A 24850-nucleotide genomic window follows, 5' to 3' on the forward strand; every position below is an offset into this window, starting at 1 on the left:
GCTTATACTGTTGTCTCAGCTCCACAATAAATTAATAAAAAAACATGTATTAGATTTCTTTAGGATCTAAGTCTTTGTCAGTTCACCACTGTCTCAGAAAATGCCAGTGCAATACAAGGAAAAGCCTTTAGGTTTGTTTGTTTCTTTCTTTTTTGTTGTTGTTGTTAAATTGTGCATCACTATCAGCTGCATTCCTTTCTTTTTTTCCCTTCTTTATTTTCTTTTTCAGAATGAGCAGGGCCGTGCCTTTGTGCATCCTACGTAAGCATTGTACCAAATGAGTTACATCCCCACCACCCAATTTTTATTTATTGAGTCATCTCCGGATATAGCTATCAATTTTGTCAGTTCTCAACTATAATAATGGTGTAATAGCAGTCATATCATAGGCTGCTGTAGTGATTGAATTTGAGACTGTAATGTGAAGAAGATACCATTGAACATATGTAGTATAGATACAAAACAAATTTTAATTTGTTTATTCATAAATAACTTATGCCTCTCATAAAGCCTTCAAACTATGTATTGAAAATTGGAGACATTAATTTTTAAGTAAAATTAAATATTTTAATTTAAAATAACACTAAAACAAGAATAAGAAAGACCCATAGCTCAATGATTGCAATGGTGTGGGATTAGGGTAATGCCTGTGATGGCTTTTTGGTTGTCAATTTGACACAACCAGGGAAAAGAGGGAATGTCAACAAGAGGTTGCCTAAATAAAGGAGACCTGTGGCTATGTCTATGGGGCATTCTATTGATTGATGAGGGATGGGGCAGTTCACTGTGGGTGATGCCACCCCTGAGCAGTTAGCCTTGGATTATATAGAAAGCAAGCCATGCAGACCATGGAAAACAAGCTAGTAATCAGCTTTCTTCCAGAGTCTTTTCAGTTCTTATCTCCAGGCTCCCTGACTTACTCCTGCGAATGGAATAAAACAGTAAAACATAAATCAAGCAAACTTTTCCTTCCCACATTGCTTTTGGTCAGGGTGTTTTATCCTAGAAACAGAACGGAAACTCAAAAAGAATCTTTGGAATCAAATTATTATGGTTTTGATTCTGGAATTTCTTGTTACTAATTGAATGATTTCTGTTGTGGTTGAACCTGATTGACAATTTGAATAGATCTGGAATCAACTAAGAGATAAGTCTCTGGGAACACTTATAACAGATTTTCTTGATAAATTAATTGAAGTGGGAAAATTCATCCTAAACATGGTCAGTCCCTTCTCATAGTGGTCTGTATATAAGGAGGTCTGACATGGTGCTGACTGTAGGCTTGTTGATGTATGCTTATGAAGCATGAAATATTATTTTTTTTTGCAATGAATTCGTAGCCCAAATGATATCAGGGCATATCTACCAACTTTTCAACTTTGTTTATTGATTTTTAGATAACTCACTTTTATTTGTAGTTAGACTTTTAGAAGTCCCTGCCTTTGGGGGTGTTTGTATCTCAGGAATACCTAAGCCCATGGCAGGAAAAGAAATCACACCTAAAATTCTATTCTAGACTTCTTGTTCTTTTGCTGCAACTATATTGGACATTTTGGAGTTTGATTGATGGAATATCAGTACATTTTCCTACAAACTTTACAGGGAAGGACAATTGGAGTTTACACTGGCCTTCTCTAAAATTTCCAGTGCCTATTTGTCTGTTAATGATTGCAATATCATATCATTTTCCTAAAATAAACTGCAGATATCAACAATGACATTTTGGATCTTGGATGTCTAGAGAAGCAACTGCATCTTGCCTTACTGCTCTGGTAACATATTTTAACAAGCCTTACAAATCCATTAATAAAACTTATCTACTCATTTATTTTCAATTTCCCTTAGTTTTTTTTTTCATCAATATCCGGAATTCTGATACACTAACAAAAATTGCTATCTTTATGATTTTTGTTGCTATATTAACTATTACTGTTTTCTAAAGTTAGTTCCAAATTTTGATTCCCGCTTTACAGAAAGAAACATATAATTGTCTAGATTGGTTTATTGCTATATGTTCGTATCAACATACTGACCATAAAAAGCATGTTAAATTTAAAAGTTGAATAAGTTTTTGTGAAATTTGTGGGCTATCCGTATGAAAACATTTTGGTCTTGAAATAGAGCTAGTTTTGACTCTTCTGACACATTTTGTGCTTTTTTTGGCTTCTTGTGTTTCTATTACAGAGCTGAATTGTAGGAACAGATAGTCTAAATTGATTCCTGATTTTATGGCCAATGCATTGATAGCATCTCATTCTAGAAGTTAGCTAATGAATTTGTATTAATGCTTGTAAAATATTGACATAGCTTTCTTGTATTTCTAGTTTTCTGAGGTTTTTATTATGCATATTGAATCTTATGAGTTTCTTTTCTTATAACTATTGAGTGAATCACCAAGTATTTGTTCTTACTTGTGCTAATATGGTAAGTTGCATTGATTAGTTTTCAAATATTAACCTTCTCTTGCATTCTTGGTATAAACTTCTTTATTTTTTGAGACTGATCTTTTATAGTAAACAGTTATACTGTGGAAGAAAAATAGGGAGGTGCACACACATGTATTTGTTGTTTAAGTTGATATTCTAAAGAAAGCTAGCAACTAGACAGGAAACCTTGCGGGAAAACATATTTTTAATTAAATTTTTATTTTTTATATATTAATTACAGTTTATTCATTTTGTATCCCAGCTGTAGCCTCCTCCTCCATTCCTTCCCTATCCCACCCTCCTTACCTCATCTCCTCCCGTGCACCTCTCCAAATCTACTGATAGGGGAGGTCCTCCTCCCCTTCCATCTGACCCTGGCTTGTCAGGCTTGATCAGTACTGGTTGCATTGTCCTCTTCTGTGGCTTGGCAAAGCTGCTTCCCCCTTGGGGGGAGGCAATCAAAAAGCCAGCCACCGAGTTCATGTCAGAGACATTCCCTGTTTTCTTTACTAGGGACCCACTTGAAGACTGAGCTGCCATGGGCTACATCTGAGCAGGTGTTCTAGGTTATATTCACGTATGGTCCTTGGTTGGAGAAACAGTCTCAGAAAAGACCCCTGTGTCCAGATTTTTTGGTTCTGTTGCTCTTCTTATCCTCTCCAGGTCTTACTATCTCTCCCTTCATTCCTAAGATTTTTTGCACTCTGCCCAAAGTTTAGTTGTGAGTCTCAACATCTGCTTTGATACATTGCTGGGTAGAGTCTTTCAGAGGCCCTCTGTGGTAGGATCCCATCCTGCTTTCTGCTCTCTCCTTCATCCAATGTCCTTCCTGTTTGTCTTTCTGAATAAGGATTGATCCTCTTACCCAGGGTCCTCCTTCTTGCTCAGCTTCTTTAGGTGTACAGATTTTAGTATGTTTATCCTGTATTATATGTATAATATCCACTTATAAATGAGTATATACTGTGTGTGTCTTTCTGCTTCTGGGATACTTCACTCAGGATGATCTTTTCTAGATCCCACCATTTGCCTGCAACTTTCATGATTTCTTTGTTTTTAATTGCTAAGTAGAATTCCGTTGTGTAAATGTACCACAATTTCTGTATCCATTCCTCAGTTGAGGGGCATCTAGGTTGTTTCCAGGTTCTGGCCACTACGAATAAAGCTGCTATGAACATTTTTGTGCATATGTCCTTATATACTTGAGAATATTTGGGATATATGCCTAGGAGTGGTATAGCTGGTTCTTGAGGAAGCACTATTCTTAATTGTCTGAAAAAGCGGGAAGACATAATCTTAAGTGTCTCCACAGCAAAGAAGGTAGATTTCTCCCCAAATGTGCCAGTTTGGAAATGTCTCAGAATTATTTGTGTTTATGTGTCACTGACTTGGGAAACAATGACTAAACACAAATATGTGTGTGATATTGGCCCTCAGGTGTGTGTGGCATATATAATAATCATCTTCTTTCCTTCATTGAATGGACAAAAAGCTGCCCACTTGTGCCGTATCACTGTGGAACATTAATAGGAAAAAACAAGGTATAGCCTGTCTACATTCCAATTTAGATATTATTTCTCATATTTAAGTAGAGCTTGCAAATTTCAAGATTCTTTTCAAAACACAAAATACTATTATATATTTATAATACTATAATATATACTATATAATATTATATATAATATTTAATTATTTAATATTATATTATAAATTATAATACTATAATATTATAATACTATAATAAGGGGTAGTTTAGTGTTGTGTCGAATATGAATGGAAAACTTCTTTTGATGCAGCCTAAATCTGTGTTAGAATTCCTGTGTTTTGGGTGGATAAAAGCTGGTGATCTGTCAAGAACACGTTTTGAAGATTTCTCTGGGCTTCTCCCATTCTCCATCTATGTTATTTTGTTGTCCTTGTTCTGCCACTGTGGGTTCCCAAGACAGGTGAAGGGCAGTAGAGCATTGCCCATATGCCATATGACAAGCTAGGCTCATTACTTAGATAAGTATGCTGTGCTACCCAGACTCCCAGTGCCCAGAGGGTGTGGATCGGGATTAGGGACCCACATCTGACACCTAACATGGACCCCAGGCCCTAATTGGCTGTGTGCACCAGTGGTGTCAGGATGAAGAGGGGCTGGGGAGCAGGATCACAGCCAGCAGTGAGTATGGCGGGTATGAATAACCAAGGACAGCTTATTTATTGAAATCATGGGCTAGCTTATATAGCTGGAGTCAGGTGGAAGGGGAAAACAAAAGAACAAGAGTGGAAATGTACTTAATTTGCATAGGGGGGACAGATTGAAGAAAAACAAAGTTTAAAGAAGAAACAATTTGGGGGCCGGAGGTGGAAGGCACGGACTTTCCAAGCCTGTAAATTAGATTAGCCAACTGACCATCACATCATTTCTGAGAAGCCAGTTGTCTGGCAGGCAAACAGAAGCTTAACCCCCGTGGTCTTTGTCTCTATGGATTTAAGTAGGCCTGGAACCTGATTTGGGTGGGGAGCAGCCCCACTCCTGTGCTTTCTAAGAGAGGTCCGGAGTACAGGCAATGCTCTGCTGTTCCTTATCAGGCTTGGGAATTCACAGGCCTCTACTTTACACAAAGAAGTATATGAATAAGGAAGTCTGAGAGAGGAAGAAATGGTCTTCAGGGAAGAGCACACCTATCAGTTATCCAATAGCAAATGGTCAGCCCTGAAATCAAGTAACATTATAGAGACTGAGTAGTTGACATTTATGTATTTATAAATATATATGTACACATACATGTGTATGTATGTATTATCATTTGAGCATGCATATTTAGCAACAGATAATGAGAAAAGAAAACAGGAATTGAAAAAGATCAAGAAGGGGAATATGGAAAAGTCTGGAAGGAGGAAAGATAAAAGGGTAATGATGATTATATTATAATCTCAAAAAATTAAATATATTTTTTTTAAAAAGTGTTTTATAATGCTTCTTTTGAAACATTTAATTTCCAAATAAGCAGAGCCATTAATTTTCATTGCTGGATCCCCCAAATGTCTTTCTGAGTAATCAAAAGAATGTTATGTCAGACACAGAGGTGAGCATGAGTGACTAAAAACAGGCCAAGAATGTCTGGCTCTGGATCTGTAGCATTTTAATTCTTCATCTTTGAGAGAGTTCTAATTGGCGATTCAGACTTGGAGGGTCTTCAACACAGTAATTTTTTTTTTCCTGCTGGAGACACTTCTTTTGCACTCTGGAGCTGTTGGAGGCTCCCAAGAGAAAGCTTGTACTTCCTGTACACAGGGGTGTAGCAGAACATTGTGGTAGGAGCAGAAACTGAGAAGCAGCAGTTTGGGGTAATCCTCAGCCCACCATTCACCAGCTGGTTTTACTTGCGGATGTTCCTAGCCTTCTGCCTGGCACAGTCCTTGACAGTGACAACAGTGATGAGATACTGACAATAACAATACAATCCACCTAGTGGAGTTATTTTGAGAGCATAGTGAGATAATATACGGAACATGTCCACAGTAGTGCCAAGCTTGGACGAACGCTCAATGAGTATTTGTCTGTGATCACCCAAAATAGGGATTTTTGTATTTTTTTTATTTAGTACCATATCTGCAGTGTCTAGAATAATGTCTGGCATGGATACAGTCTATAAAAATACACTGAAAGCTTGAATATTACATTTTAATTTAGAACCCGTGAGTTGTGTGTTACTGGTAACAGTTTGTCATACAGCTAGCCATTTAATGTATTGGCCCTTGCTGAGAAAACTAAAAAACTGAACTGGACAGATGGTTAGGCTAAGTGCCAATGCAACATTTTCCTATCCGCAGTCTCATGCTTTGATTCATTGTGATTCTGTGTGGAGCAACCATGTGATTTTTAATACAAACCAAATTCTTTTGAAAATGTAAGCATTTTCCTGATGCCAGGATAATAGGCGAAAGCTTTGATGAACCAGGACATATGGGCACCTTTATTTAGTACTCTCAGTGCAATGACGATGGGATAAAGTTTGCTGGCATTTCCCAAAGCAGTTGTCCATCAAGTAGATGGCAGCTTCCGAAGGTTCTAAATGTGTTCTCTAAGAACTGTCTAAAACAATAATATTTCCTTATTGGACAATTTTAAATGTGAAGTAGCCTGAGAGTCAACTAGCAGTAAGTGAAGGTGAATGAGATCAAACAGAAAAGCCAAATAATCTAATAGCCCCATGCTGGAGAGGACAGATAGGGACAGTTGGATCTCTGCAGCTTTGGCTGCATCCGCATAGTCACCCAGGACACTTGGCTTTGTTTCATTCCACATACTTACCATGGCTTCATCTCTGGTGACTGAGATTCCAGAGCATAACCTTCCTATGTTTGAAAGGAACTGGTTGTATCTCTCTTCCTTCCAACCTGAAAAAACCTAACTCACAAACGATTTCTGTTATTTGTGTTTCCCGCATTTTAACCTACCTTTCTCCTCTGTGGTGCAATCCGTAACTGTGTGCAGTCCACAGTGTTGAAGCGTTTCTTAACTCCTTGCCCACCTTGCAATCAGTGTAGGGTAGTGGATTTAGAAATAACTCATTATTATTTTGTCAACTCTGGATTAAAGGAGCTTTGCCCAGGAGTCTAACCAACATAGAAGATGTTGATTTCATGAAGAAAAAGGCATTTCAAATTCTTAGCTAAGAATTCCAAAGAATTGTTTTAGAAACTAAAACCCAAGACAGATGATTTGGTAAGTAGGCATGAATTTACAGGGACAATAGGGAAGGATTTTGGAAACTGAGATTATTCTGGAAGATCAGAGTTCAGTTGCAATTGTAAATACCAGAGGCACAAGGCTGAGTTCCAAGTCCTCATAATAGTGGCATTAGGAAGAACAAATAATGGAAAACTCAGTACAATATAGTAATGCCAAATGTACCAGAAAAGAAAATACGCGTTGACTGGTGATAACGTAAAAGAGAATTAAGACTGGGATCTTCTCTGTGAGAAATTTCATAGAATTCAATGGTATATGACTCAGAAGAGCAGGAAAATTGTGGATGCCTAGTACACCTGTCACCATCATTCCATGTGACTTAAAGACGCTATTTAACCTCAGCTGATCATACCATAGGAGGAGTATGTCAGACAATTCCATAATCCGCTTCCTCTCGTCTTTATTTGTGCCGCCTCCTCCTCTTCTCTAAGCACAAATAAATGCAATAAATGAAGTCAGAAATAGAATGTCCCCTGCTCTGAGGTCCTTAGAGAGATGCCTACAACTCCATCTATTAGTCCTGAAGCTATTTCAGAGAATCTGCTGCTTCTGTGAGCTTATTTAGGAAGAGAAAAGGTCATTGACTCTTTGAAAATTTGGTTTGGATCTATTTTAGTGAGACTCGTGCCTACTCTGCTGAATCATTTAAATAGATGCGAAACTGTTAAAATATTTAAAATGCTCATTTCTTTTTTTTTTCTGAACAGCTTTTAAAAATAGTTCACAGTCCAACGGAGGTCAAATGCAGCAGGGTGCTCAATTTTAAAGTTAGAGGGCAGCAATTAGAAAGATTACACTCATTACAGTAAGGAGTAGCTGAGTGTTATATTTATGCACGTTCACTTGTCATTTGAAGAGAGCATTGCGTAATGTCCTCATGCCTCTTTTTTATTCCTCCATTGTTACTTAACTTTTCTCTCCTTTGTGAAACATACTCCAACCATTAAAATTAATCCAAACATTTTTTTTAGTTAATATTAAGGCTTTATGATTCTGTCATTATGAAATTCAGTTTTTCTGAAAATTTACATATTATTTTACTTATTTTTACTTTTTATTCCTTTTTTTTTTTTCAGTGCAGTTTATTCAGAACCTTGAACAATCATCGGACCCTGGGGAAAGCCAGCCCACAGCTTAAATAGCCTCTGGGTAGCCAACCCCAGCGTGCCACGTGGGCAATGCAGATAGGTCCACATACATGGAAGCAAGCCAGATCCTCAGCCTTAGCCAAATGTGGAGTTGTTCGTGACAGAGAGCACTCACCATCGGGAAGGTGGAAGGCGGAAACCAGCTCCATCTTTAAGGCGCGGCATTACGCAGCTCTCTACAGTTCCCCCTTTTTGTTTTAGACGCATCAGGCAAGAGTAGAGGTCTGATCTCTGATATTAGAAATAAATTGGGACTTTGTACCGATGTTCATTTAGGTGTCATCCACCCAAAGAGCATCAGACCCGTCCGATACCTTTTTCTCAGAGGCGGGACCTGGGGCATCAACCCGCATGCAATCAGACATGCTCTTCTCTGGGTCTACAGCTCTACAGCGGCTGACCCTGAGTGCAGTGCTTAGCCTTGCATCCTGAGCATAACATTTTAGCTTTTTATGGTAGCCAACCATGCTTGGGGAGACTGTCCTGCTTCAATGGCTGTAAAGGCCTGAATGATCATGGCTGCATTACGCTGTTGTGAGACTCTAATCTTGCATATACACCAGAGGCAAACCAAGGAGACCAACACCAGAAGGCCTGCTAACGCTCCCATGACCGCCCATTCCTTCATTTATTCCTTTTTTTAATTTTAATTTTTCTTTATTCACTTTACATCCCACTCATAAATAATCCCCTCCATCTTCTCCTCCCAGTCCCAGCCTCCCTCCCTCTTTCTCCTATCACCCACCCCCTAACTCCTCAGAGAAGGAGAATTTCCCCCACCCACCAACCCATACCAGTACATCAAGTAGCATCAGGACTGAGCACATCCTCTTCCCTTGTGGCCTGGTTAGGTAGCCCTGCCAGGCGAAAGTGATCAACAAGCAGGCAACAGAGTCTATGTCAGGGTCAGATCCTATTCCCCTCACTAGAAAACCCATATGAGGATTGAGCTGCCCATTAGCTACGTCTGTGTAGGGGTCCTAGGTTCAGTCCATACAGTCCTCTGTTGGTACTTCAGTCTCCAGAGAACTCCATGGGCCCCCGTTAGTTGGTTCTGTAGGTCTCCTTGTGGAACTCTTGTCTATTCTGGGTCTTACTCTCCTTTGACCCCACTCCCGACCTCCCCCTCTGGCCAATTCTTCCACAAGATTCCCTGTGCTTCGCCCAATGTTTGGTTGTGGGTCTCTGCATCTATTTCCATCAGGTGCTGAGCGGAGCCACGCAGAGTACAGCTAAGGTAGGCTCCTGTCTGCAAGCATAGCAGAGTATTGTCAATCATGCCAGGGGTTGGCTGTCTTGGGGTCTAAAGTTAATTGCACGCTTGTATTATGTATTATAAACGTTTTAAAAATCATGTCATTTGTGTGTATATGTGTTGGCCTGCACATGCCGTGGACATCAGAGGACCATTTGGGGGGGCCAGTTCCATCCCTCAACTGTGTGCACCCCTGGGATTGAAGTCAGGAAAAATGCTTCTCCTAAATCCATTCTGGGTTGCAGATATGATTGTAAGCATCCTCTCAAATTCTGTTTTTCACATACATGAAACAACACAGAAATAATGAGTTGGTTTCTAATACTACTAGCAGAATATTTGGGTGGGATTGTGGGCTTGACAGCAGGCAGCTTTATCCACTGAGCCATGTTGCTGGCCTGGAATGTTTTTTGACAGAATGTCTTATCATGTAGCCCTAGGAAACCTTGCATTCTAGATCTTGTGGCTTTAACAGTGTTGGGGACTATACTTGAGCAACAACAACCAAGCTAGAAGAGGTTTTTGAAGGTGATGAGTAGAATTTGCAATTACAATCTAATATAAACATAAATAGCAATTTGTTTAATGTAATTTTGAGGGAAAAGAGTTCTTCTGCTGTGTATTAATATTTATGTTCATTTTATAAATATGTGAAGTTTTTTTTTTTTAAACCTGGCTGCTTCTTTTTTTCCCCCAAATAAATTCCTTCTTGGCTTATGTTATTATTTAGTTTTTCACATAACTTTTATTTTCATATGTAAAGCTTAATGGAAAGTGCGTTCACACAAACACTATTTTTTATGTCTCTACACATAAAAGTTAATAAATAATATAAATACACTTAAGGTTACAAATTTAAATAGGATATAAGTTTTTTTTTAAGAAAACAGAGGCAATAACATCATTACTTTATGTACATTTAAATTTTACTTATTTATTTGCTTACTTTTGTAGTGTGTATGTGAGTGTGGTGTATGTTTGTGTAATATATGTGGTCACATGTGTATGGGTGTGGCTGTGCACGTGCTGATGGAGGACAGAGCATCTCAGGGGTCTGTCATGTTTCTCCTACACCTTTGAAGCAGTGTTTTTCAAAAAACAAAACAAAACAAAAAAACCTTGGCAGCTGGCCAGCTATTCCCAGTGATCCTCCTGTCTTTGTTTGCCATCTTTCCGGGACTACGGGTAGGTGTGGTCACACCTGGCTTTTGTGTTTTGGAGGCAGGGTACCAGGTCTTAATGTTAACAGCACATGCTTTTAACCATAGACCTATCTTTCCAGCACGTATCTTATATAATTTTTATGGACAAATAGTATGAGTAGAAACACAGAATACTGTTGTCCTTGTGCTGGCTAGCTTTACGTCAACCTGACACAAGCCAGAGTCATCTGTGAGGAGGGAACGTCAACTGAGAAAATTATGTCAAGGCTGTGGACAAGCCTGTAGGGCATTTTATTTTTATTTATTACAATTTATTCACTTTTATCCCAGCTGTAACCCCTTCCCTCATCCTCTCCCAATCCTACCCTTCCTCCCTCTTCTCCCCTTCCCTCTGACCCTAGCCTATCAGGTCTCATCAGGACTGGCTACACTGTCTTCCTCTGTGGCCTGTCAAGGCTGCTCTCCCCTCAGGGGAAGGTGATCAAAGAGCCAGCCACTGAATTCATGCATTTTCTTAACTAGTGATTGATGTGGGCAGTCCAAGTCCATTGTAGGTGGAGTCAATACTGGGCTGGCAGTCCTGTTTGTTAGTTTGTTTTTGTTTTGTTTTTAATAAAAGAGGCTAAGCAAGCCACAAAATGCGTACTGGTAAGCCACCTTCCTCCATGACCTCTTCATCAGCTCCTGACTCCAGGTTCCTGCTCCACTTGAATTTCTTATTGATACATATGCATAATTGTGGATACATATGCATAATTGTGGATACATATGCATAATTTCAATGGGCTTTTTGCCTTGAATTCTGGAGAGGGTGATTCTGAGGTTACACATTTGTTAGATGCCAAAAGCCATTGAATTGGTGAAATGCAATTGACGTATAGGCTTTCTGGAAGGTAATCCAGTATTTTGCAAGGTCTGTACCATGATGCATCCCCCAGAATTGCTATCAGCCTCTAACATCCCTTCTGTGTGTACTGCCATATCTCTCAAAAATCTGGCATGGTGTGAGGTGTCACTTTCTGAGTATTTTACCCACTCTGATTGAACAAACCTCCTACCGGATCTTTATGACAATTCATTACTGTTCACATGAATTAATTCATTATAGAATTCTTGATTTGATTCTAACAATTTTAGAAGTAAAAAAAAAAAGTTAATAGGCTGCAATAAATACCTTTGTGGGTTCAGTTTCCAGCAACCATTTTGGGAGGCTCACAACTCTAGCTCCATGGAATCTAAACCCTTTATATCAGGCACTTACACTCAGGAGCACATACCCACATACACATACTTAAAACTAATAAAATATATCTTTAAAAAATTCAAAAATAAAAGAAACTGGTGTAGTGTAGACATCTGTGCTGTAGTTTTCTATTCTGGTATGTGCCATTGCCTTGCATTGTTACTGCCATGAAAGAATTGAAAACACCAGGCTTAAATGTGGAAGAGCCACTATGAACAGTGAGTAAATAAAGACTACACAGCAAAAGTGGAAATTTTTCCTAAGTTTACTTTCTTAGTATCTCATGAAAAAAAAAAAAAAACAAAACAAAACAGTTTTTATCTGTATAAATCATTGTGACGTTTCTTTTAAGTGAATATCTTAGTGAGACAGAAGCAGGCAGTAGGATCAAAGCAGACGGAGAAAAGATTTGGTTTACAGCAAAAGTCGCAAGTTGGGCAGAAAACCCAAGGCGTAAAGTTGAATAGCTTTTTCTTAAACAAGGTGAGGTGCAGGAAGGCCTAGGGGTGTAGAGAAGTATAATTAGACTCCAGAAAAGACTGCCAAGTAGAAGATGCACTCCTTGAGGCTCCGTGCCTGAATGCTCTCAGTTCTTACTCTGCCTGCAGTGCTAAGGGAGTTCCAGAATCAGTCATCTCCAGCATCTCTGAGTCTGTAAATCACTTTAAGAACCCCAAGTGGGGGATGCATGGGAATGAAATATAGTCAGCACTTGGAGCAGCCTCAGTTGGAGCTCTTGATGTAAGGCAGAACATAAAATGCTTTACAAAGCCTGCATTATTTCATAGATCCCTGAGATTTACAGATGGGTATTTCTTTCCTTCTTGCCTTCCTCCTTTTCCTCCTCCTCCTCTTTCTTCTCCTCTTTTTCACCCCTTTCCTCCTTTTGTTTGTTTATAACCTCTCTGTCTTTTCTTGTTGGTTTTGGTTTATGTAGCTTGGAGTAATGAGTGTCAGTATCTGGTCTAGTGAACACATTGTACTTTATGGTTTTCTGGACTCAAAAATCGTAGTTCAAGTAAAAATCAAATACTCCCTGAAAATTCCAATTGATTACAACAAAACATTTTATTTTCTGATTTAGTTTAATAACAATTTGGTCTAATAACAATCATCTTTTCTTAGAAATAGCTTACATATTGGTAGAGAGCTATTCACTACCACACAAAATAGCTTCAAGTTGGAAGAACTCAAACATATTACTTGAAGAGTGCTTTCCTAATTCGAATATGACTTTACAACTTAACAATATAGGTTAAAAATTGGATTTTCCATTTCCTACATGTAGATCTCATCTTATATGTAGTTTTAGGATTTAGGGGATGTTGAAATTCCTTTTTTTACTCCAAGGTGAATCTCATGTTTCAAATATCTGAGTAATCACAATTATTAAATAATTAAATAATCTGAGAAATTTTATTCAACTGTCATTTTTAATTTTTTTTTCATTTGCAATTTTGAGCCTGTATAGAGTGTGTTCTGATTATAATCTCTTCCCACCTTTTTGCACATTCCTTCTTCCTTTTTTCAGTACCCATATACCTACTATATTCATGGTTTTTGGTTTTGTTTGTGACCAATGTAGTTTGACCAGGACCAGCTCTTTGGGCATTGAATTGAAACTATCCTTCAGAGCCTGGTGGTTTTAACAGTCGTCAGACAATTGAAGGCAATGACTCCTACAGCCACGAATCTATCAGTAGGGAAGTAATCAGGATTCTCTAAAAGAATAGAATTTCTACAACATCTTATTAGAATGTCTTACAGGATATGTTCCAACCACTCCAACAATATCTGACTACCAATAGAAAGTTCAAGAATCTAGTAGTTCACAAGGCAGGGTGGCTCAGCTGATCTTCAGTACTTGCCAGAATCTCAAAGAATTAGGCACTAATGGCAGTGAAAGAATGGATTTTCTTGCAAGAGTGAAAGTAAGCAGGCAAGAACAAGGAAGCTTTCTTCTTGCATGTACTTTTTATAGGGTGTTAGCAGAATGTGTGGGTCAGATTAAAGGTTGACCTTCCCTCCTCAAAGACCCAGGTTAGAAGTGGGTCTTCTCATTTTAAATGATTAAGAAAAAAAAATCCCAACAGATCTTCCCATGCCCTTGGGTTTTAGTTAATTCCAGATGTAGTCAAGTTGACAACCAAGAATAGCCACCACAAATAACAAACAGTTCAGCAGTGAGAGAGAGGGCCTGATGAGACTTTTCTCAATCCATGCCTGACTGTTGATAGGCCAGTTTTCATGCAGAGCTAATACACCATCTGAAGTTACTATAAATTTATGATTTTAATGGCTGTGTCATTACAGTCTTAGAAGATGACATCATGCAGCCTTTAGCTTTATCTTCTGATTCTTACATGCTTTTTAACTTCTCTTTCATGTTGTTCTTTTAGCCTTAGAATAGATGGTATACATTTCATGTTTCAGGCTGAGCACTGATCAGTCACTTACTCTCAGAACTTTGTACATCCATGACTCTCTGCCTTTACCCCCATTCACTGTGTACTGCCTGGTTTCGTGTGTCTACTTCACACAAGCTAGAGTCATCAGAGAGGAAGAAGCCTGAGTTGAGGAAACACTTCTGTGAGATCCAGCTATAAGGCATTTTCTCAATTAGTGATCAATGGGGGAGGGTCCAGCCCATTGTGGGTGGTGCCATTCATGGCCTGGTAGTCCTAGGCTCTATTTGTACGCAGGCTGAGCCACGTGATGCAAGCCAGTAAGCAATACCTATCCATGGCCTCTGCGTGAGCTCCTGCCTCCATAACTGCCCCATTTGAGTTCCTGTCCTGAATTTCTTTAGGGATATATAGCAATACAGAAATGTAAGCCAAATAAAAGCTTTCCTCCCCATTTAGCTTTTTGGCTATGGTATTTAGTTGAAGCAATAGAAGCTCTAAGACACACTGGAAGAAAAAGCTTTGCTAATTATGCACGTGAATAGCATTTATCTATAAATTAGTTAACAGAATAGTTAACATAAGTATTTAGAAGACAGTTTGTTTCAGGTCAACCTAGATTACAGTTTCAGCCCCCTAGTAGGAACTATAATTTCACTTGACTTGGAGTTTTGACCAGGTCTATAACACCAACACTCCTCTGATCAAAGAAAGGGATATCAATAGAGATCAAATGATTTATTCAGCATTGTTTTTTTTTTTAGCTATTTAAAAATAAATATTTCAAGGGATCTATAATATTTAAAGGGGAAAAGCAGAAACAATGTTAGCATGTTTACTTAAGTATCACCTGTGTAATCTAAATTATTTTGTTGAACTGCTTGTGGAGAATGGAAAGTTTGTATCTCACAACTCAAAGACAATTATTAAAAATGCATTTATTTTGGAAGATAGAATTAATAATTAGTGTTCAGAGGATTTTTTAGAAATACAGACCCTGAAAATGGACGTGACTCTGCATTTCACAGGCCTGTTATTTGCCTCTATCAGTTCATGGCCACACACCTCAGTCACACTTTTGGAGACTAAGATACTGGCTCCATCATCTTCCATGATCTGTCTCGACATAGGAAATGCAGCAAGATAGTTGTTTAGCACAGTTCAAAATGATTTTTATCTAGAATCAACAGATTAACAGTTGCAACATGTTTGATAAGCTGAAATCTTCTTGTGTCTTTATGTAAGTAAATGGTTTACTGAAAAAATGGACATTTTGAAATTTATTTTGACAATTGTTAAACATAAATTCAAGTCAGAAAAACTTAAGAGAAAGTGAAGATAAAATTACAAATAGAGAGAATGTAAAGACGAATATTTATGGTAAAAATGAAAGAGAAATTTGATGTTGAGCATCTAATATATTGCGATTCACATATGGTCATGTGATTTTATTCTAAGTATGCTTTTTATCCTAAATGATGCTCAATGATCAACCTGACGAGTGCTGTACAGTTTATAGTATGTACTGATGCTATGTGCCATCTATAACCAATGCAGAATTCTTATTGGGACTGTCTTGAATGACTTCCTAAATTTCATTCCTTATCACAGACTTAAAGAATTGATAAGGTCAGATTTGTCTTTTACTCTCACTACAGCAAGTCTCTTAAGTGAACTTTCAATGGACCCTGTTCCTGTGTCCTTAACCTCTAAATCTAAAGCTGTTCTCTAATCAGCAGTGGGATTTTCTTTAAATGTGTGTCAAATCACATCACTCCTTTTATAAGTCCCAATTGCTCTTTTTTTTTTCTCAATGCTCAAATGTACAGACCAAGATTTTACACTTACCTTTGAACTTGCAGCTTTTTATGCCTGGAATACTTTCTCTGATGTATGAGACTATTTCTCCATTTAGATCTCAAATCGCTGGCTCCTTGGAGAGCCCTCTTTGACAACCCTAATTAAAGTATCAGCTGCTTTTAACATTTTCTTGTGACTGTATTTGTTCTCCTCTGAAGTTAGATCCTTTGTGTATAGATGGTGTTGTCTGCTTTATCCTTCTAGAATGTAAAACTGATTAATGCAGGGAATTTATCCTGCTCAGGTCTGTATATAGGCAAGAATAGAGAATTGCCTCAATTAGATAATGCGGAATGAATACATGAATAAGAAAGAGGCTTTTGGTATATATCCATCACATCACTGATTTTGAATTAAGATGTGTGTCAAAATTCTCAGAGGAAAAAAAGTAACAATAATTTTTACAGGTTTCTTGTGAAGAAAGAAAACTATTTTGAAGTGGCCTGAGTAGAGTTTCAGTACATGTGATGTGGGTAGTAAGCTGGGCATAGACATATGTAGTTAGTTCATGGTTTTGATGTCATGTTTTCCTTTCTCTGCTCCATGAGCCAGCCATTGTGAAGTGAATCTGATGGTGAGTGGACAGTTAACATTTCACATGATTCTTGCCTTACCTTGTTTCCATGTAGTGACTTTCTAATGATACGATAGTGACATGCACTTAGTAAGAACATGCTTGTATTTTGAATTTTGATCTCCCCAACTAGCATTATGCGTTGATGCTCTCCCATAATGCTGAGCAATGTTGGCAGCCAGCCATTATCTACGTGATAATGAGAATGAAGTATAGGTACTGTGTAGTGCCTTGTGCTGCTAAGCTGTGATATCTGGCATAGCAAATACTTTTCTGACCTGGTATTTTAACTTACTGTGAGCTTATTGAGATGTAGCTCTGTTTTAAGTAGAGGAATATCTGTATGTATTTCTATTTATGATCCATCACATGTTGGGCTTAACTAGACTGTATACTTACCAAGCATGTAATTGCCTCCCAGTGTCCTTGATGATAAGTTTTCCTTTGCATTTTCTGAGAAAGGAGTCTCCTGAATTATGGGATATGTAATTTTTCAGGTTGATTTATATTGGCCCCATCTTTATAAACCATTCAGAAAAGCCTTGCTACTCATTACACTCTCACTCAAAAAAAGCTCTTATTTGTTGAAGAGAAAACAGAATATTTAATTCCAGGCATAGCATTTTCTAGTAACCTGACATTTACCTTAGGAAAAAAAATGGACATTTGGGTAGTACTTATTATTCACTTGTGTGACAGCAGTGGAATACAGGTACAGTTGATCTAACCTCAGTCTTTAGCAGACATAACAGTACATTTGTGTAAAAATATTAAATTTTATTTATTTAGTATTTACTAAGATTGATTATTTTACAAATAAGTTGTCTGAAAAGGTTGTTTAGCTAGCCTAAGATACAGTTTAAGATGGGCCTCATTCCATGGCTCAGGATGCCTTCATGTCCTAAGTTCTAGGATTATTGGTGCGAGCCACCACCTCTAGCCCACATGCAGCATTAAGCCAAGTGCTAGCTCAATGCTAATATAAGAGTAGTCGTGAGGTGAGTAGTCATATGGTTTGCCTGCCTGGGAACTGTGAAAGAAGTCTACCAAAAAGATTCAAGTAGAAAATCTGTGCATAGGAAAGGCCACAGACAGAACTGTGAAGTCATTGATGGGGTCCCTTGATACTTTTGGGCTCTTTTTATTGTCCTATTTCATTCTGTGTTTTATCTTCAGTTACATCTTCATTTTCAATACCCTTTTGTGTCTACTCACAGTCTCCAAGGCTGCTTTCATCACGTTTTATTTTTGTGTTGATATTGCAACTATATATCTCTTCTATTTTCTTCTTTCAATTTTACTCTATACTCTATACTTTGAACCAGAAGTTATTTTCTTTAATTTTTTATTTAACTTTTATTAATTACACTTTATTCATTTTGTATCTCCCATAAGCCCCTCCCTCCTCCCCTCCCAATCCTACCCTCCCTCCCCTTTCTGCATGTATGCCCCTCCCCAAGTCCACTGATAGGGGAGGTTCTCCTCTCCATCTTTCTGATCTTAGTCTATCAGTTCTCATCAAAAGTGGCTGCATTGTCATCTTCTGTGGCCTGGTAAGGCTGCTCCCCCCTCAGGGGGAGGTGATCAAAGAGCAGGCCAATCAGATTATGTCAGAGGCAGTCCCTCTTCCCATTACTATGGAACCCACTTGGACACTGAACTGCCATGAGCTACATCTGTGCAGGGGTTCTAGGTTTTCTCCATGCCTGGTACTTGGTTGCCAGAAGTTATTTTATTCAAAGTCAAAGTATGGTCATGTTATTATCTTCTAGTTTTTAAACAAAATCTGACTACACTAATGTCTAAATATCTTGAGATCTTGAAAGGTCTAGTTTGAACTGGGCCCTTCCACCCTCTCCAAAATTTAGCAAGTCCTTCCTTTATCAACCAAATTTTCTTTCTCAATTCCATTAACACAGTGCTCCAACTATATAGAACGGCCTCTTCTCCTCTGTAATTTCCTGATCTTCCCTCTTACATCACATCATTTTGCTGAGTGTAATTTCTGATGACATTTTCTTAACATTCGGTATATGTCTGATCGTCTACCCTTAGAACTTTGTGTGCATATGGAATCATCTCTATCTCTATTTTGCCAGTTATGAAACTGAGGCAATGAGCAAATAGAGAAGTGAAATGACTTGTGACAGGTTCCAAAGAAGTGGGTCTTTGGTTGGAACTTGAAGGCTAAGGATAGTTTAAAGATTAAATGTGATCAAGGAAATAAAATGATTTTTTTCACATTGGTCAGAGAAGTCATTATTGTGTGCTGGTACAGTTTATCATGGTTGTACTGAGTAATTATGCAATAATTTCTTATAATCCATCTTCTTAGCAGGAATTCTCTATGGAATCACAGACACTAGCTACCTTGTTGGCTATTATACCTTTATGTACCTCATATGCTGCCAAGAGAAAGCTATCCATTCGGCTCTGTTATATGGATGCACTGTGGACTTTCCTAGAACAGGAATGCATAGTTATGGTTCCTAGCAGAGTGAGATCCTGTGGAAAATGTTCGGGAGATGCATGTTTGTGTAGCAAGTAGCTACTTATGACAGATCTTCACCAAAATAGTGGGTTATCTACTTTAAAGAATTAAAAGCATATTTACTGTGATAAATATATGATGGGGGCATGGGTTGGGTGGACTGTCAGTGAGAGTTGAGAAATGGAATTATCTCAACTATTTATGCTTGGATCTTCCAAACAAACTCCCTACTTTAGTTTGATGTATTGTACTACATTTGAAAGTCCCGGGGTAAGTATTCCAAAGTTTTGTTAATTTCTGTCTCTCTGTTTCTTTTTCTCTGTTTCCCCTTCCCTGTTCCTCACTCTTTCCTTCCCTCCACATTAGCTGCAATATTTATTTGTTTCCTGATCTTTATTTCCTAGCTTCCCTTCTCATTATATTCGGTATGTTTCATTTTATGGAATGTAAATGTTATGAGGACTGTGCTTTTCTTGGAATCATTTTCATTTATCATCGTGGCAAAGTTTCTGACTCTTTTGAGATGAGGACTTTACAAGCCACACTTGCACTAGTACAAAGATTAAAAGGACAGCACTGAGAATTTCAGGTTAATATCTTACTCCTCTCCTTCTTGCCTCTAATCCACTTTCTCAAAAAAAAAAAAAAAAACAAAACAATTAAGAGGTGGCTCAGCAGCCTTGTTCATAGATCATCTTCATTGCAGTTGGGAACAGGAAATAGCCAAGAATAACAAGAATGCTTCACACAACTCTGCATTTAATGATTGTTTGCAGGAAATATTTAATATTTAAAGACCTTTTTATGGGAGAATTTGGTAGAAAACCCAAACTCTTCTTAACAAGTGTGCGTGTAAAAGCAGTAAGTATATTGAAAAAAATTTCAACATAGAGTTTTATCTCTTAAGAAGGTTTTCATCATTAATATGCTATACAAACTATCCTTGCAAGGCAAGTCAGAATCTCCACAGTGAATATTATCATTGTTTCATGTGGTTCAAAGCAGTTGTTTTTCCTTTAAGATTGATTGTAAGTTATACCTAAGATTTTTTGTGGTTAACTTTTAAGTTGCACAAACTCAGGAGTAATTGCTGAGAAAGTAACTATTTTTATGGCAAAGACAATGTATTTGAAAGTATTGTGGTATGTGTGTGTGCATACATATATGAGAGGGAGGAACATTTTACATGGATTTCCTGCATCCGTGCACATCTGCTTGTGTTGACATGTGTTTCTCCTTCTTCTGTAATAGATGGTTTTGGATAGGATGAGATGGCTAAAGGAGGGTTAGATTATGTATGCATCAGTGTGATGAACCACGGTGATTCTCACAGTCAGTGAACTGAGAAACTATCATGGGGTTTGTAAGGCACACCCTTGCCTATGGTTAGGAGAGTGCTTCCAGAAATTTTTAGGTTATTGTCCTCTAGGTGTGTGCAGGATTGTCCAATAGACTGGGTCCTGAATGATTAAAAAGGAGGTGGGAGGAGGAGGAGAGAGAACAGGCTCATAAATGCAAAGATTCTTTTTTGCTTCTTGGTCACCATGATATGAACCACTTACTCTATGCTGTCACACCTCTCTGCTGTGGCAGACTGAAATCTCTACATAAGCCAAAATGAAATCGTCTGTCCTTAACTTGCCTTTCTCAGGTATTTGTCCTAACAATGGCATAAGTAACACAATCGGAATTTTGAGAGTTAAATCAATAAATATACAACTGGGAAATATTTTTGCTTGAGTAAAAACTTTATTGTTAGAATTAATATTTGAATTCATTTGAGACTTCTCTTAGATACTGAGGTTTTTGTTGTTGGTGTTGTTGTGTATTGATTCTCCAAAGGCTAGTGTTTATAACAATTATGTTTCTTCTAGTTGACTACTTATAATCTGGTGTCCACCTCAATGTCTGAAAGCATTTCAATTGCTTTAATAAGAAGAAGGACTGACAAAACTCTCAGGACTCTTTAAAGCTAAGAACTAGTTTTTTTAATCATACAATGTAATTAAATGTATTTTCTGGTTTCATCTTGATTTCTTTGAGACTGATACATTGTATAATTTTGAAGGCTAAAATCTTTGCTATGATATATGATGAGAGTTTTCCACTATCACCAAGGAGTGCATACACCTTCCACAGTGGTTTTTAATAAAGATGATTAATAAAACCCCTCAGTGATAGGTACTAGCATTATTAACAAAAATGTACCTTGTCCCAAGTCACACAGCTAAGAAATTCTGAAGCTATTCCCAGATTCTGTGTTCTTTGTTAATGTTTTACATTGGTAATTTATAAAAGCCTGGATTTTCCATTTGTTTTACTCTTCAATAGACAGTGTTAATTTTCTTCTTGACAGAATACTGTATTATTGAGAGAGAGGATTCTGCACGCCTTTGAAGAGTACTTTGATTAGATTAATGGACGGTGGAAGGCCTGCCCACTGTGGGTTGTATTCTTTCCTGATTGGTATCCTGGACTGTATACAATGAAGAGAAAAAGCTGAAAGCTAATAGACCCCCACAATCTGTCTCCCGATTGTGGATGTGATATGACCTTTAATCAAGCTTCTGCTGTGTGACTTCCCCATGGTGATAGTCTGTGCACCAGAATTATGACACAAAATGAACTTTCTCCCTCAAGTTGCCTTTGGTAGGGTATTTTATCACAACAGAAGAAAAGAACGCCAGACATTCTGAAACAACATCCTTTTACAATTCTTAGAGTGCATTTTGACGAACTGTTTCAACTCAAGATTGAACCTACGGCCACACCTAACACTTTTTATTTTATCTTTATGTCTGTCTGGTAAAGTGTTTTCCCTGCTCACAGAGTACTAGGTTCACAGCCCTTCTTTGCCTCAGGACTGCTAAACTTGCTTCAGTGTTTAACACTTGCTTAAGTGCTCTTCTTACTTGCATTCTTTCTGATGACAAATATTGTATATGCTAGTTTTGTTTTTTGTTTTTTTGGTTTTTTTTTTTTGCTAGTTTTTTTAAAGTCACTATATTTGAGAGTTCTTTAAGCCTTTCAACCTCCTCCCCTCCCCCAACCACAGATAGGGGTAAAGAAGGTTGGAAGTGAAAGGTGTTTGGACCTCTACTTCTGGCTGGGTAGGGTTGTAGGATTTTTTTGGGGCTAATACTAATCTCAGTCAGCAGGATATCCAGAAGTCCAGGTAACAGCAAACACAGCAAGCAGTCTAGTATCCACTACCTCCAAGGCTCTGCCTCTTTTCCCTCTGAGCTAGCATATTTATACCCCTCAGAATCCTCTAGCTGGCAAACTAAAGTCCCACATTTGGGAATATAACAGAAACATCTTTACACATAACTGAGTGTTTAAAGAAACCAAAACTTCTGATTTTTTTGAGTTAATTCTGTATCCAGCCACTTTGCTGAAGGTGTTGATCAGCTGTAGGAGTTCCCTGGTAAAGTTTTGGGGGTCACTCATGTATACTATCATATCTGCAAATAATGTTTGCATTATCCAGAACTATGTTGAAGAGATATCGAGAGAGTAGGCAGCCTTGTCTTGTCCCTGATTTCAGTGGGATTGCTTTCAGTTTTTCTCCGTTCAGTTTGATGTTGGCTATAGGCTTGCTGTATATCGCCTTTACTATGTTTAGATATGTGCCTTGTATCCCTGATCACTCCAATACTTTAAACATGAATGGATGTTGGATTTTGTCAAATGCTTTTTCAGCATCTAGGGAGATTATCATGTGTTTTTTTTCTTTCAGTTTGTTAATATGGTGGATCACATTGATGGATTTCTGTAAATTGAACCACCCCTGCATATCTGGGATGAAGCCTACTTGGTCATAGTGGATGATGTCTTTGATGTGTTCTTGTATTCGGTTTGCAAGTATTTTTTTGTTGAGTATTTTTGCATCAATGTTCATAAGGGAGATTGGCTTGAAATTCTCTTTCTTTGTTGGGTCTTTGTGAGGTTTAGGTACCAAGGTGACTGTGGCTTCGTAGAATGAGTTTGGTAATGTTCCTTCTGTTTCTATTTTGTGGAATAGTTTGAAGAAAACGAGTTAGCTCTTCTCTGAAGGTCTGGTAGAATTCTGTGCTGGAACCATCTGGTCCTGGGCTTTTTTTGGATGGGAGAAAAGGATCATCCTGAGTGAGATGTCCCAGAAGCAGAAAGACAGACACGGTATATACTCACTCATATAGACATATAATGTAGGATAAACCTAGTAAAACCTGTACATCTAAAGAAACTACTCAAGAGAGAGGACCCTAACTAAAATGCTCAATCCTCATCCACATACAGAAAGGCAAAGAGGATGGACATCAGAAGAAGAAGAAAACAGGAAACAACCTAGGAACCTGCCCCAAAGAGCCCCTGAAAGGCTCTTCCCTGCAGACTATCAAAGCAGATGCTGAGATTTATGGCCAACTGTTGGGCAGAGTGCAGGGAATCTTATGTAAGAAGTGGGAAATAGTAAGATTTGGTGAGGACAGGAACCCCACAAGGAGAGCAACAGAACCAGAAAATTTGAACACAGGGGTCTTCCCAGAAACTCATACTCCAACCAAGTACCAGGCAGGGAGATAACCTAGAACCCCTGCACAGATGTGGCCCATGGCAGTTTAGTGTCCAAGTGGGTTACATAGTAATGGGAAGAGGGACTGCCTCTGACATAATCTGATTGGTCTGCTCTTTGATCACCTCCCCCTGAATGGGGAGCAGCCTTACCAGGTCACAGAAAATGACAATGCAGCCACTCCTGATGAGATCTGATAGACTAAGATCAGAAGGAAGGAGAGGAGGACCTCCCCTATAAGTGGACTTGGGGAGGGGCATGCGTGAAGAAGGGGGAGGGAGGGTAGGATCAGGAGGGGAAGAGGGAGGGGCTTATGGGGGGATACAAAGTGAATAAAGTGTAATTAATAAAATAAAAAAATAACAAAAAAGGAAATAAATGTAGCTTGTGATTAAATTAGAGTACCTGCTGTGTTTCTCCCTTCTCCCCCAATTGTATTTACTGGATCTAACAAATAAACAAATAGAAACATGCAGTGACAAAAAATAAAAAGAAAGAAAAAAAAAGAAACCAGAACTTCCATTTACATTTTCCCCCTCTTTTGTTTCTTTTTTTTTTAATGTATTTTTTTTCTTCAATATGAAAGAGACTTGTTGTTTTCTTAAAAGGAGATTATTAAGGAACCAAACACCTTTTTTATTAATAGTTTCTTCTCTAACCTGCTAGTTCTCAGCTACTCTTATCTGGCTCATACTTTTGGGGGTTACACCTTGAGAGAGGACTTTAAAGCTGCTTCTTTATAGCAAGAGTTTACCTCGAATGTCTCTCTCGGACCTGCATCCAATGACCGTGTTTACCACAGGATCTACAAACCTCTGATGCTCAGGCATTTTTGCTGAGCCAGTGTTGCCAGAAATGGCTCCTTCCGGGAGTTAGTCTGATGGGGAAAGGATAGGAGCTCCACAAGGACCAAATACATCTGGGCACAGGGTCTTTTCTGAGACTGACATTCAACCAAGGACCATGTATGGACATAACCTAGAACC

Source organism: Meriones unguiculatus, chromosome 10 (assembly GCF_030254825.1).
Source record: "Meriones unguiculatus strain TT.TT164.6M chromosome 10, Bangor_MerUng_6.1, whole genome shotgun sequence".
Taxonomy (NCBI): Eukaryota; Metazoa; Chordata; class Mammalia; order Rodentia; family Muridae; genus Meriones; species Meriones unguiculatus.